Here is a 15,747-nt window from a genome sequence, read left to right as displayed (position 1 = left end):
TCTAAAGTAAATTTATATTTGGCCGAAAAATATATCCTACGTAAAAAAATTTAAAATAATTAGAACCTTCAATGTCACGCTTGTATTCAAAAGTTATATTAAACTGCACCTAATTCTGTTTCACATTGTATTTTTTAATTTTGTACACGACTTTATTCGATTTGAAAATTTTTGGGGTTAAATTATATTAAATTTTTGCGAAATATGTTTATTTTACAAATTTAGAGGCATTCCCTATTTGTAGCAACAAGTAAGTTGCATAGAAGAGCAAGTTTAAAATGTGTTAAAATTTTGTAACTATCAATGCAATCAGAAAAACTTGGTAAGGGCATAAATTATAGGAAAATTTGCTTAAAGTGATTTAATAAAATAAATATTAATACGTATTGGAGGATGAAGTCATGTGTAGAAGTTCACACAATTGAGGAAAGTTCTCTTACCGCCATTCATTTGGGAGTGGCCAGAAACGATTATTTTACATATGGCTCAAACAGCTCACGTCTTCCGCTCTTTGACCAAGTATCCTCTGGGTAGCCTAAAAACATCCGTTTGAAGGCGAGCTACTGTGAGAAGGCGAAACACCCCCTCCGCAGGGTTTGGGACCCGCCGCGTAAAAAACGCACTCAATGAAAATGAACAACAAGCCTCGGATGAGAGACCCTCCCTTTTGATGACGACCATGGCAAACTACGATTTGAGGGCATGCACCTGAAATGTCTGGTCCCTTAATTGGAAAGGTGCCGCTGTCCTCGTTAGAGTGAAGGTTAACATCACCGGCGTCCAAGAAATGCGATGGACGGGACAAGGACTGAGGCGAGTAGGTCTTTGTGGCATTTACTACAGTGGCCATATAAACGCGCAAATTTGGTCTGGGATTAGTGGTGAGAGAGAGACTCCGTCGCCGAGTACTGTCATTCAACCCGGTAGATGAACGTCTAGCCACAATCCACATCAAAGCGAAGTTCTTCAACATATCGCAGATCTGCGCCCACGCCCGGACGGAAGAGAAGGACGATGTGACCAAAGATGCCTTCTATAAGCGCTTGGAGTGCATCTATGAGGGCTGCCCCCGCCACGATGTCAAAATCGTGCTTGGCGACTTTAACGCCAGGGTGGGCAAAGAAGGTATATTTGGCACTACGGTAGGTTAATTCAGCATCCACGATGAAACCTCAAATGGGTTGAGGCTGATGGACTTCGCTGGGGCCCGAAGTATGGTTATAACACAAGGAAGGTTCGACGTCGAGCAGCTGCAATCACAACAGACCGTTGAACGATTTTCTATTCGACTTGCACTCCTGCTCTCTGAGAGCACTCGTCAACAACGCGGTATAAGGGGACTGTGGGACGGCATTTCAAGCTTCTTACGTACAGCTGCAAACGAAACCATTGGTTTTCGAAAAATGCAAAACTGACGTTGAGCAACACCAAAAGCTCCGTCAGGATCAGGAAGGACCTCTCCAAGCCGTGATACCAAGCGAGGTTTCAGACAAGGCGACTCCCTGTCGTGCGACTTCTTCAATATGCTACTGGAGAAAATAATTCATGCTGCAGAACTTAATCGAGCAGGTACAATCTTTTATCAAAGTGTACAGAAGCTGGCTTATGCCGATAATATCATCGGCCCTAACACCCGCGCCGTTAGATCTTCTTTCTCCAGACTGGACAAGAAAGTAAAGCAAATTGGTCTGGCAATAAACAATGGTAAGAAGAAATATCTACTGTCATCAAACAAACAGTCCGTGCACTCACGACACTGTTTAGAGTCATAACTAACATAAGTCGTAGATAATTACGTTTATCTTGGAACCAGTATAAACACCACCAACAATGTCTGCCTGGAAATCCAACGCAGGATAACTATTGCCAACAGGTGTTACTTCGGACTGAGTATGCAGCTGAGAAGTAAAGTCCTCTCTCGACGAACAAAATCCAAACTCTATAAGTCACTCATAATTCCCATGTTGTTGTTTTAACGGTTTGCTAATCCCCGTTAGGATGGTAAGGGTTGTTTGTGTTGTCGTCGAGGTCATCTAACGGTAGGCCCAAGAAACGTGCTGCTTCGACGGGGTCGGACCATAGGGAGGAAGGTGTTAGATGGGTAGGGTTTGTAGGGCATGCAAAGAGGTGGCCGGTGTCATGCGGAGACTCGTTGCATATAGGAGATACATTAGGTATGTCGGGGTCGATTCTGGATAAGTAGGATTTTAACCTGCTACAGTATCCAGAACGAAGTTGCGCTAGGGTCACTCGCGTTTCTCGCGGCAAATGGAGCTCTTCGTCTGCAATAGGTGGTGGTTTGACTCCAAGAACGCCATTCACGGGAAGGGAGTCGGAGAAGGTGTTGATGGCTCCACTGTGAATGGCGGTCAGTCGAAAGTTTGTTGCGTCCGAAGTCAGCCGGTGTACTGTTTGATGTCATCGACGTAGTCGAGGAATAACCTCTTGATGCTCCTGGGAGGCGGTTCCGCTCCAAGCAGGTGGCTGCAAGGGTGATTCCTACGGAAACATCCCAGCAGGCACTGGCTGGAGAGGAGTTGATTATGCTCCTTTACAGGTAGCATGCGCGTCTCACTGTGGACGTGTTCAATGCGAGATATCAAGAGGCATCCCGTCGTGGTCCGGAGTGCTGTATTCTGACAGGTCTGAAATTTCCTCATCTGCGTACCACTGCATCCATGCGACCATATTGGTGCTGCGTAGTTGAGGACCGGCCGGCCATTGCCTTGTAAGTTGCCAGCAACGTTTCTTTGTCTTTTCCCCATTTTCTGCCGGCTAGCGACTTGAGGATTTTGTTGCGGCTCTGTACCTTGGCGATAATCGCGGTCGTATGGGGAGAGAAGGAGCATAGACTATCGAGGGTTACGCCTAAAATCTTAGGGTTATTGACAGTCGGAATTTTGACGCCATCGACTGCAATATTAAGTTCAAGTTTATACTCCTTCGTCCAGTTTGTAAATATGGTCGCTGTGGATTTGGTGGGTGAAAGTTGCGAGATTTCGTGCAGTGAGGAAACGAGAAAGGTCGGAGAGGTAGCTGTTTACTTTCGAACACATGCCATCGATTCCATTGCCCGATATCAATATTGTGCAGTCATCTGCGTACGAGGTTATGGAAACCCTCTCTGGTGGTTGAGGAAGTTTCGAGATATAGAAGTTAAACAGTATCGGGGAGAGGACACCACCCTGCGGAACTCCCTGTTTAATTCTGCTCAGTTTAGATGTTTCACCTCGAAATAGTACGGATGACTGACGACCGTTCAGATAGTTCATGGTCCACCTCTTTAGCCCTGGAGGGAGAGTGGTTTTTTCGATGTCCTGCAGTAGCGTTGTGTGATTGACCGTGTCAAAAGCTTTCGACAGGTCCAACGCTACGAGGCCACGAACTATCTGGACGTTTATGACGCTAAGTGATGTGGTGGTGCTGTGCACCATCCGGAATCCATGCTGGTGGCTGGCTAGGCTCAGGTGGTGAGTGAAGGTCGGGAGTAACAAGGCCTCAAGTGTCTTCACTACTGGGGAGAGGAGAGTTATTGGACGATAAGATTCCCCTTTGTTGGCGGGTTTCCCAGGATTCAGTAGTGGGACCACTCTTCCGAGTTTCCACACATCGGGTATTTGAAGAGTGGTGAGCGACAGGTTGAGGACCTTGGTGAGATATTTTACTCCCGTCGAGCCTAGATGCTTTAACATTAGCATGTTGATTCCATCAGGGAATGGATTTGGAAGATTTTGCCTTGTTGATGACACCCTGAACCTCCTCATCGGTGAAAGTAAGTGGCGCGCAGTTGTTTGGCATTTTGCGCAGCCATCGGTTAACACATCTCTTGGCTTTGTCTACCGAATGGTGCAGTGTTAACTGCCGGCTAAAATAGCTCGCGCACTTCTTCGGGTCCGAAGAGGCATGACCATTGAATTGAACTTCAACTCGGTCGTCATGTCTCTTCGGATTAGACAAAGCTTTGACAGTAGCCCAAAGCTTACTCACACCGGTGGAGAGGTTGCAGGACTTCAGGTGCTCTATCCATTTCGTCCGCTTATGTTGTTTTACCATACGCCGAATCTCCAAATTGAGATCCCTTATTCGGGGATCCCCGGGATCGGCATGGCGTGAGGTGTCGCGCTCATTAGCTAAAACAGCTGCTTCGGCTGGGAAATTGGGGCGGATTTCCGCTATTCTTTGAGCCGGGATGAAGCGAGCGGTAGCTGCTACGATCACCTTGCGGAATTGACGCTCGCCAACGCATACGTCCGTAGGAATGGGTAGAGCGTTAAAGGTGCTTTCGGTAAATTCTGTGAAGCCGACCCAATAAGCTTTTTTAAAGTTAATGAAGGTACGGTTGTCCACAGAAACGAAATCAGGAAGCTTCTCGATCGAGATAATTATGGTCTGATGCGAGAGTTAGCATAGGTCGCCAGGTTATGCTATTTATCAGACCACCACTATCAATGGTAATATCAAGCGAGCTATTACAGGTGCCCATAACTCTGGTGGGGGCTTCGTCATTCATTGTGCAGAATGTCGAGTCGTCAATCTGTTCCGCCAGCTCCATCCCCCTACGATCATTTGACAGGCAGGAATGCCAAAGATCGTGGTGCGCATTAAAGTCGCCTAGTACCATACGGTTTTCACCACGAAGTAGCGCACCTATATTCGGGTGATATCCTGTAGGGCAACATGTAACTGGGGGATGTATAAATTAAATATTTCGAGCTAGACATCGCCTGACTGGATAGCTATGCCCTGATATACTAGCGTAGTATACCTGGTGTCGATGTCTTCTTCGATTAGACGGTACTGCACGGTGTTGTGCAATATGAAAGCTAGGCCGCCACCAGTATCTCGCTCGCAATCTTTACGTATAACGTTGAAACCTGCACAACTCAGAAGATCTGAGCGGCTGTTTAACTTGGTTTCTTGGACCGCAGCTATCGATACACGTTCCCGATTCATAAGTGCAACTATCTCCTCGATCTTACTCTGGAGTCCGTTGCAGTTGAATTGAAGAAGTCTGGTTTGTCGCGGGTGTCCGTGGGTAATCTTGGGGGTGAGGGAGTGACGTGTTAGTGGTGTTTGTTGCAGCTGCAGAACCGGCAGGAGCGGTTGTCGCACTGGGGTGTTGGATGGCGACGCCACTGTTGTGAGTTGCGGAGGCAAACTCCTGCAGCAATGGGCAACGTAGGATTCACTCCACTCACGTGTGGTGCGCAGCCCGGAACACGTCGGGAAGTGACACCAGCCAGCGCAGGAATTGCACTTAACTGATGACACATTCCGACGTATGACGGCCTGACACACGGAACAGACTATGCGAGGAACCAAGAGTTGCTGATTGGTTCTCGCACGCGGGATGAAGGTTGGGAGAGGACAAGTCAGAGTGGGAGCTATGTTGCCTGTTTGAGCTCCTGACCGTAGAGGTCCTCGGTTGGCTACTCTGGTTGAGTGACGGCGCGTCGTGCGAACTATGTGCAGATTGCACAGCCGCAGAGGCTTGTATCGCAGTATTGCGCAGGCAACATGGGGCACGTAACGCGTGGTCCACTCCCTGTTGGTCTTAAGGCCTAAGCAGGTCTTAAGATGGCTCCATCCATTGCATGTACTACACCTGACCGAGGTGGAGTTTGGATGGAGCCTTTTTGCGCAGACGCAGCAGAAAAATTCCTCCGGGCCCGGGTTGTACTCAATGCCAGCACGAGTCAGGAGGATACGGAGCAACCCTGCTGCAAGGCGTTGCTCCAATGACGACAAACACAATCACCGATCCAAACGGGGTTACATCGCCGAAAAAAACAGCCCTTGGTCGGATGAAATCCGAGTCAATTCCGGTGCGTAGAACCGGCTGTCGTGGGAATTGTAATTCCCATCCTGCTATGTCGAGCAGAGGCTTGGACGATGACAACAACTGATTAGTCGACGTTGCAAGTTTTCGAAAGAAAGGTTCTGTGAAAGATTTATGGTCCTTTGCGCGTTGGCCATGAAAACACGCCAGCTCTGAAAGTATTCGACATAGTACCCGCCGAGGAAAGCAGAGGAAGACCTCCATTCCTTTGGAAGGACCAGGTGGAGAAGGACCTGGCTTCGCTTGGAATATCCAATTGGCGAAACGTAGCGAAAAGAAGAAACGACTAGTGCGCTGTTGTTAACTCGGCTATAATCGGGTAAGAGGTATCTATGCCAGTAAAGAAGGGGAATACTTATTTTTCACCATTTTTAAAAGGTTTTAAAGATAAAATACCAATACCCTATTTTTGAATACGATCTACATATGTATGTATTTTTCATAATTTTTTACACGGTTTCTTTGAAGCAATGTACGCGTAAAACTAGAATTAGGTGTATTATTTTTTCAATATTGGAGAAAGTATGAGGTAAGTGTCAAATATAGTCTAGTAAAAAGAGATCTTATATATTTCCAAAATATGGTTTTAGTAATAGAATAGTATTTTTTTCTATAAAATCTCGTAGCCGATTTTTGCCCATGAACCGGTTTAGAGGCAGCGATTTTTAAAGCGGAATCTCTGTATCTAAAGAAAATTTTAAACAGCTGTGTGCAAAAATTAGTAAGACTTAATTAAATTTCGCGTAAAAACCCATTCGTCGAAATATTTTTTTTAGGTTAGTATGACTGCTCATAACACATGTGGCAAATATCAAATCAAAATAATCATTTGTTTTGTATAATATATGCTTGTCATTCTGAAATCCATAAAGCGATTTTTACGATGAGTGAAATTATTCAACATAGAAGTTCCATTACATTTTGTATGCGGTATAAAATTTCTGGTGCCGAAACAATCAGAATGTTGGAAAAGACCTTCGTGATAATTGTTTGTCGCGAGTAAGTGTTTTTGATTGATACATATAATTCAAAGAGGGTTGAGAACAACCTGGCGACGAACCACGTCCACGACGGCCAATAAAATAATAGGACTGGTGCTTGAGAACCGACGATTAACAGTCAAAGATCTTACTGGCTTCGTTGGAGTATCAAGAGGATCATTGAAAACCATTTTGAAAGATCATTTGGTCTTAAGAAAAGTGAAAGCACGATTGGTTCCAAACAGCGTCGCGTTAACGTCTATGATTTTTTCTCCAAATTTTCAACTAATATCATGCCGCAACCACTGTATTTGCCTAATTTAAGTCCATAAGTTCTCTGGCTATTCAACAAACTCAAACGACCACTTCGGGGAAATCGTTTGAGTCAATTGAAAACAACAACTGTTTCGAAAATTGGAAAAAACGTTGGCACAAGTGTATTGGGACCATGGGGAATTGCTTTGAGGGGAGGACATATATTTTGAAGAATAAATTTATAGTCTGAACATATGAACAAAGTCTCACTAATTTTTGTTTATAGTAGTACATAGAGACTCCGTCGCCGAGTACTATCATTCACTCCGGAGAATGAACGTCTAGCCACAATCCGCATCAAAGCGAGGTTCTTCAACATATCGCTGATTTGCGCCCACGCCCCGACGGAAGAGAAGGACGATGTGACCAAAGATGCTTTTTATGAGTGCTTGGAGCGCACTTATGAGAGATGCCCCCGCCACGATGTCAAAATCGTGCTTGGCGACTTCAACGCCAGGATGGGCAAAGAAGGTATCTTTGGCACTACGGTCGGTAAATTCAGCCTCCACGAGGAAACATCCCCAAATGGGTTGAGGCTGATCGACTTCGCCGGGGCCCGAAATATGGTTATCTGTAGTACTAGATTCCAGCATAAGAAGATACATCAAGCTACCTGGCTGTCTCCGGATCGAAAAACCACCAACCAGATCGATCATGTTGTGATAGACGGAAGACACGTCTCCAGTGTTTTAGATGTGCGTGCGCTCCGAGGTCCTAACATCGACTCGGACCACTATCTTGTTGCAGCCAAGATTCGCACCCGCCTCTGTGCAGCAAAAAACGCACGCCAACAAACACAAGGAAGGTTCGACGTCGAGAAGCTGCAATCACAACAGACAGCCGAACGATTTTCTACTCGGCTTGCACTCCTGCTCTCTGAGAGCACTCGTCAACAACTCGGTATAAGGGAACTGTGGGACGGCATTTCAAACTCCTTACGTACAGCTGCAACCGAAACCATTGGTTTTCGGAAAGTGCAAAAGAACAGCTGGTACGATGAGGAGTGCCGTGTCGCAGCGGAGAGAAAACAGGCTGCCTACCTCGCAACGTTACGATCGACCACAACACGTGCGGGATGGGATAGATACCGAGAGTTGAAGAGGGAAGCGAGACGCATTTGCAGACAGAAGAAGAAAGAGGCCGAAATGCGTGAGTACGAACAGCTTGATAAGCTGGCCGACAGGGGTAATGCTCGAAAATTCTACGAAAAAATGCGGCGACTTACAGAAGGTTTCAAGACCGGAGCATACTCCTGTAGAACCCCCAAAGGTGATCTAGCCACCGATGCCCAGAGCATACTTAGATTATGGAGGGAACACTTCTCCAGCCAGGAGAAGGCGAACCCGATTCCCCAATCGATGACGATGGAGCAGACGTTCCATTACCCGACCATGAAGAAGTTCGAATAGCAATCACCCGCCTGAAGAACAACAAAGCGGCAGGGGCCGATGGATTGCCGGCCGAGCTATTCAAACACGGCGGCGAAGAACTGATAAGGAGCATGCATCAGCTTCTTTGCAAAATATGGTCGGATGAGAGCATGCCCAACGATTGGAATTTAAGTGTGCTATGCCCAATCCATAAAAAAGGAGACCCCACAATCTGCGCCAACTACCGTGGGATTAGCCTCCTCAACATCGCGTACAAGGTTCTATCGAGCGTATTGTGTGAAAGATTAAAGCCCACCGTCAACAAACTGATTGGACCTTATCAGTGTGGCTTCAGACCTGGAAAATCAACAACCGACCAGATATTCACCATGCGCCAAATCTTGGAAAAGACCCGTGAAAGGAGAATCGACACTCACCACCTATTCGTCGATTTCAAAGCTGCTTTCGATAGCACGAAAAGGAGCTGCCTTTATGCCGCAATGTCTGAATTTGGTATCCCCGCAAAACTAATACGGCTGTGTAAACTGACGTTGAGCGGCACCAAAAGCTCCGTCAGGATCGGGAAGGACCTCTCCGAGCCGTTCGATACCAAACGAGGTTTCAGACAAGGCGACTCCCTATCGTGCGACTTTTTCAATCTGCTGCTGGAGAAAATTATTAGAGCTGCAGAACTGAACCGAGCAGGTACAATCTTTTATAAGAGTGTACAGCTGCTGGCGTATGCCGATGATATTGATATCATCGGTCTCAACACCCGCGCCGTTAGTTCTGCTTTCTCCAGACTGAACAAGGAAGCAACGCAAATGGGTCTGGCAGTGAACGAGGGCAAGACGAAATATCTCCTGTCATCAAACAAACAGTCGTCGCACTCGCGACTTGGCACTCACGTCACTGTTGACAGTCATAACTTTGAAGTTGTAGATAATTTCGTCTATTTAGGAACCAGCATTAACACCACCAACAATGTCAGCCTAGAAATCCAACGCAGGATTACTCTTGCCAACAGGTGCTACTTCGGACTGAGTAGGCAATTGAAAAGTAAAGTCCTCTCTCGACGAACAAAAACCAAACTCTATAAGTCACTCATAATTTCAGTCCTGCTTTATGGTGCAGAGGCTTGGACGATGACAACAACCGATGAGTCGACGTTGCGAGTTTTCGAGAGAAAAGTTCTGCGGAAGATTTATGGTCCTTTGCGCGTTGGCCACGGCGAATACCGCATCCGATGGAACGATGAGCTGTACGAGATATACGACGACATCGACATAGTTCAGCGAATTAAAAGACAGCGGCTACGCTGGCTAGGTCATGTTGTCCGGATGGATGAAAACACTCCAGCTCTGAAAGTATTCGACGCAGTACCCGCCGCGGGAAGCAGAGGAAGAGGAAGACCTCCACTCCGGTGGAAGGACCAAGTGGAGAAGGACCTGGCCTCGCTTGGAATATCCAATTGGCGCCACGTAGCGAAGAGAAGAAACGATTGGCGCGCTGTTGTTGACTCGGCTATAATCGCGTAAGCGGTGTCTACGCCAGTAAAGAAGAAGAAGAGTACATAGATGCACATAAGTAAAAATAAAATAAATTTTATTCATTCTAAATACATCTTATTTTATTTTTTCGATAAAGGGAAAAAGCAAGGCAGGTTGTTGAAAAGTTGAACAGTGTTTATGGTCCTGATACCATAACAGCCAATCACGAGCCATTTGAACTCGTCAATTCCGTTTCAGTATTTTTAATATGAAAGCTATGAACATTTTGACAATATCGATTAAATAAAGGAAATCGTTAAAACCAGACGGTACGTAAACACTGTTTCAATTGTGCCGCAGCTAAACATCACACACCGTTTACGATAAAACCATTTAAATAAGGCTGGAAAACCAAAAGAAGCTAGAAGAATGAGTACCACGAGTTAAAGCAACAAAACCTCCTTATCTAAATTTCCATTTGCGAATCGATGCTTAAGCGCACCTAAACCGCTATAGTTATTGGTGATGAAAAGTGGACAAAATGATGGTAAAACCAGAATGACGTTCAGCTATGTTTGGTTGGATTAACAGGGAATCATTGACATTTCTATCCTGTTTAAGCCTTAAGACACACGTTACCAACGCACACCTGAGATGGTGGCTAACAAAGGCCTTCTACGGTTCCTTAGAGCACACCGAGGCCGAACACGGTCAGACGATGTTGAGCTCGAAATAATTAATATATACATGAAACAAGCTTCCTTCTCAACAGAATATCACCCAAATATAGGTGAGCTGATTCTAGGTGAATGTAACGCGCACTGCGAACTCGAAAAAAATTGACGATTCGACTTTCTGGTACTATAAATGAAGACCCACCAGAATTACGAGCACCTGCAAGAACTGTAATAATATTACCATTACTAGCGGTCGACTAATAAATAGCATAACCTATGAATGCTAAATCTAGCATCAGACCATCAGCCCATAATTATCTCGATAGAGAAACCCCCCCCAACTACATTTCTGTGGACAACTACACCTTTATTAACTTCAACAAAATTAACTGGGTCTGCTTCACAGAATTTTCCGAGAACACCTTCATCGCGGCACTCCTTTCTACGGAAATAATCGCTAGCCAACGTCAATTTCGCAACGGACTAAGAGTCCGTTTTGCCACGCCTACAAAATGCCAAATAATCGAAAAATTATAAAGTGCCATAACTAAACCACAAATAAAGGCACAAAACTGTCATTTATGAATGGGAATATTTTGTTTAACACTTTTTTAAAAGCGAGCATGGCTCGTCCTCTAATAGATTCAATGTATACTATATTATTATAAATACTAAAGGTATTTGCTCGTCGTCGTCGTTTTACCATTTTTTAAACCTTGTGAAGTTGGATGAAATCAGAGAAAACCATACCCCTCCCCGTGTTACTTCTGTAGTTTTAAACAACAGACCATTAAATGACACATCAGCGAATATGCAGATAGTACCATTATCTTTTCCGTATGCGATGCGACAGACTACACATATCTATTCACATCTTCAGTCAAGTCTAAAGAGAAATTAAAAAAGAAAATTCCCTATTTCATTTGCCAAGTATTAAATATAACCCTAAAGAATTATTGGGATCTGCCAGAAAAATTTTGCAGTATAATCTGGGTTATGTTGAAAACACCTAAAACTGCGATAACTCATTAAATAATGAGAAGGAAGTACGACAGAATCGTTAAATTTAATATTCTAGATGGCATGGAGGAGCCTCATGGGAAACGATGTTAAAATTGAACAATGGCCGTGGCAACGCCCTCCATCCAATAAAATCCCAAATCTCAGAAACTACATAAATAAAAACATGAGTAAGTAGAAGTATGTAAAGGTGGCTACAGAGGGGACACCCAAAGCCGAGCCGAGAGCGCACAGCTGACGAAGACGAAAAATCAACTTCAAAACTGTGTGTGTACATTTTCCTATGATTGGTCTCACATTGTTTTGTTTACAAGGAATTTACATGAATGTGATAGAACAATAATTAGAATACCTGCTATTAATATTTTCAACGGAAAAGTTATGACGGGAATTCCCCAATGCATCGGGAAGTAGTACATATTCGCATTTTAACGCCCTATTTTTTTAAATTCGTTTAAATTACCTTAATAATTACTGTTTTTTTTTAAGAAATCACTATTGGACTATTTGTTGGAGTGTACAGCTGCAGGTCTCTGATGCTATATATCAAAAATATCTAAATAAAAGTGTTGAATGACGCGTTTTTTACCGATCAGCCCTTACGCCGACGCGGCACCCCGTAAATAAAGCGACAACTCAAATTCTCTCCAAGTTTCTTAAAATTAGTACAAAAGAAATGGAATGTAAAACGAATTATTTTATTAATAATTTCATTTGTACCATCATTAAGAAATTTTAGTAAAAAAAAATACAATTTCTTCGTTTTCTGCAGCCAACTTTACTTCCTGTAAAAATCGAATTTCTGTGCGCTTAGCGTTGTTGCCGCGTATATTTAGATATGAGCCATAAATAATCTATAATTTTTTACAATAAATTGTCGCTACCGCGATAGAAGTAGTTTGTGCATATGTACATATGTGCTTGGTTAAGAAATTTGTTTTTAAAACTTATAAATTAACAATTTCAAATATGTATATAATATGTATGTATATGTTTCGTTTCGTAATGAATTTTAAATTTATACTGTGCATGTGTGCATAATGTGTGAATAACACTTATCATTGTAAAATATCTTTATATCAATATTCAAGTTTTTATTAAATTTTTATTCCCACAATAACAAATAGGTTAGATCCTTGCAACCCAACTATCGGTTAAATTATCGTTATCCAACTGTCTGCTTATACGTACATATGTATATCTCGAATGCACACACAGCTGTGTTCAAAATAATAGGAGTGCCCCTGAGAAAAATATTGAATTCCAAAAATTTATCATGTCAGAACAAGAACGCTAAGAATTCTTCAAGAAACGGAACGGTATTCCACGAGTAGAACACAAAGCATAAACTTCAGCTCTTTACATTATTTGCAATGTTATGAGGTCATATCTGTGGCGGTCACTGAATTGGGCTGCTCATAAAAATAGGAGTGTGAGCTACCAAGTGGGTAATATTGGGTTGTCAAAAAAGTCTTGCGGTATTTTCGCTAGTTGGCGCTGAAAGCGCGTAATTCTAGTTTTATTCGTCGCATCGGGTCATGCATCCTTTTTGGAAAGCTCATTTCACGCGCTAACACGTGTTTGATTGATTGTCGTTTCTTTTAAGTCGTTCGTGAGCATATTTTACAGTACTACTACGATAAAGGCAAAAATGCATCTCAAGCCGCCAATAAAATTTGTGCAGTTTATGGACCCGATACAGTTTCCATTTCCACCGCACACCGATGGTTTCAACGTTTTCGTTCTGGTGTAGAGGTGGTCGAAAATGCACCACGCTCCGGAAGGCCTGTCGTCGAAAACTGTGTGTGTGTCAACTGACAACCGGAGGAATGAAGAACTATTTTGTGGACAGACGAATGTAAAATAGTTTTATTTGGTGGCACAGGGTCTAGGCAGTATATCTGTCGTCCACCAAACACGGAATACAATCCGCAATACACTCTTAAGACCGTCAATCATGGTGATGCAAAAGTGATATTGAAAAAAGTTATACTGCTATACGCGGAATGGATTATGCCATTAAAGTGGTTGTTTCAGCAAGATAACGGCCCGAAACATACAAGTTGATCTGCAAAGGAATGTCAATTAAGTTGAGGTTATGACCTTAATCCCATAAAAAATTTATGGGCAGACATTAAAAAATGTGTTGCTGACCGTAGATCATCAAATACGAGGGAATTGTGGATCACGGTCCACGAAACATGGCAGCAAATCCCGCTGTCATGCATCTGATCGACTCTATGCCCCGCAGATGACTCGGAGTAATAAAAAGCGTCGGTTGCTCGACTAAATATTAAGCAAACTAACTACTATACTAGTCAGAATTTAAAATTTTTTGTTATTAGTTTTATTGAATTTTGTAATGCACTCCTATTATTTTGAACACTGAATTATTGAGGTTTTTATTTAAATAATTTATTTTTTTTACGCGTCCGGTTAAGGAACTAGCAGAAATGTGTTTAAAATGTATTCTTAAGATCAGAAGATGCGACTCAGAACTATATTTCTACTGAAATATAAAATGCGAGACAATGTCAGGCAGGAATGAATGACAATTATATCATTAGTTTCCTGACCAACGGGGGCCAGCTAGCGCTAACGCAAATCAATTTGTTTTCTATGATCCTTTTGCGTATTGTTCTTAAAACACTGTCTCAAAACACCACAAATTAATAAGAATTGAAAAAAGAGTGTACTCTAAATTGTTTACAATTTTCTTGGCACATTTTTTTGACATTTTTTCCATTATCAGAGATAATTTGAACAAAATATTATCAAAATTGTGTCCGTGTTTTGTATGAAAAAAGTAATGAAAACATTGTGTTCATGAAAGTAGTTCAGTTATGGTATCTATTTGATTGTGAGGACTATTCTCATTGGCTAATTCCACTGTATTGAACGGTTTTTGTAAGTATTTTACTTAATGTTTTTTAAAAAAGGAAACATAGAGCTTAAAAAAAGAATTAAAGAAATAATTAAACTTTTTCTAAATATGTGCTTACTTCTTTATATTCCGAATAAATACTGACAGAAATGTTTTACGCATCAACGCTTCCGAACTTGCGCTCATACCCGAAGATCATTCACTTTTACTCGAGTATACCTCTCAATCCTATATTATTTTCGTGAATTTCTTAAACATAAAACTTAAATCAATTATCGTAATTTATAGAAAAAATGGGGAAAAAAAATAAGATTTTGTATTCTAACGCAAAAAAAAATAATTTCTTCACTCAAAGAGAATCATAACCCTATTGCGCATGCGTTAGAACACATGCTACCTCAGAGTTACAGCAAAAATGATGTTCGTGTGTTTGAGCATTTAGAACAATTTGTTCCACTCACTGGAAAGTAACGTTTATATCAAATCAGTTGACGCTGGTCATTACTTGAATCGATCAACAATTTGTTCAGCTGAATTGATTTAATATTGTTTTCAGCACAAATATTTGATCTGACTTAATCATATTCGTTTCATCTCTTTGGGTTAGACCTTGGCCTAAACCGAATGTCTTTAATATAACTTCCGATCGTCTGGTTGCTTTTTTCGTCGTATGCTAAATTTAACTCTTTGGTAGAATTTACATAATGCACATTGATTTTACAATAAATATTTCTAACACGAAGCAAAATGTAGTAACAAAACTAAGAAATTCTATTATTTATAATGTACATAAGTTTATAAGATACCAAATTTGATTGATGTAATCAATTCGGAATCAATGAATGTTGAATTCTTAAACAACATTACGGCTATAAAGATTTGCCGTCTGAAAGCAAATAGCGAGAGTTCGGTGTTGGAGAAGGTCTTCAGATTAATAATATATAGTTTTGCTTCCGCAAACTTATAACTTTTATTCAAAAAACATACATATATATTTATTTCAAAATTTTATATATTGGGTAGTCGAAAAAATCTTTTCGTATTTTGCTAATAGATGTCGTTGCAGTCGTATATCTCCGGTGCCACTAATTACATTGTTCCATACCATATAGTGTTGGAAAGGTGAGATTTCAAGCTTCACTTATCGAAAAAAAATAAAAAAAAAAACATAA

General features: G+C 42.2%; 3 protein-coding genes across 5 annotated transcripts in view; all 3 read right to left on the bottom strand.

Moving 5' to 3' along the window:
* Window positions 1-15,747, bottom strand: part of LOC125777851 (uncharacterized) — a 360,812-nt gene that overhangs the window by 81,209 nt on the left and 263,856 nt on the right. The window lies entirely within an intron of this gene.
* The window catches only part of LOC105222479 (protein gustavus), an 88,264-nt gene that overhangs the window by 43,998 nt on the left and 28,519 nt on the right, over window positions 1-15,747 (bottom strand). The window lies entirely within an intron of this gene.
* The window catches only part of LOC125780336 (uncharacterized), a 194,150-nt gene that overhangs the window by 150,230 nt on the left and 28,173 nt on the right, over window positions 1-15,747 (bottom strand). The gene's annotated exons all lie outside the window — the stretch shown is intronic.

The sequence above is a fragment of the Bactrocera dorsalis genome, chromosome 1, assembly GCF_023373825.1.
Source record: "Bactrocera dorsalis isolate Fly_Bdor chromosome 1, ASM2337382v1, whole genome shotgun sequence".
NCBI classification, from domain to species: domain Eukaryota; kingdom Metazoa; phylum Arthropoda; class Insecta; order Diptera; family Tephritidae; genus Bactrocera; species Bactrocera dorsalis.
This window is presented reverse-complemented; position numbering and strand designations above follow the sequence as displayed.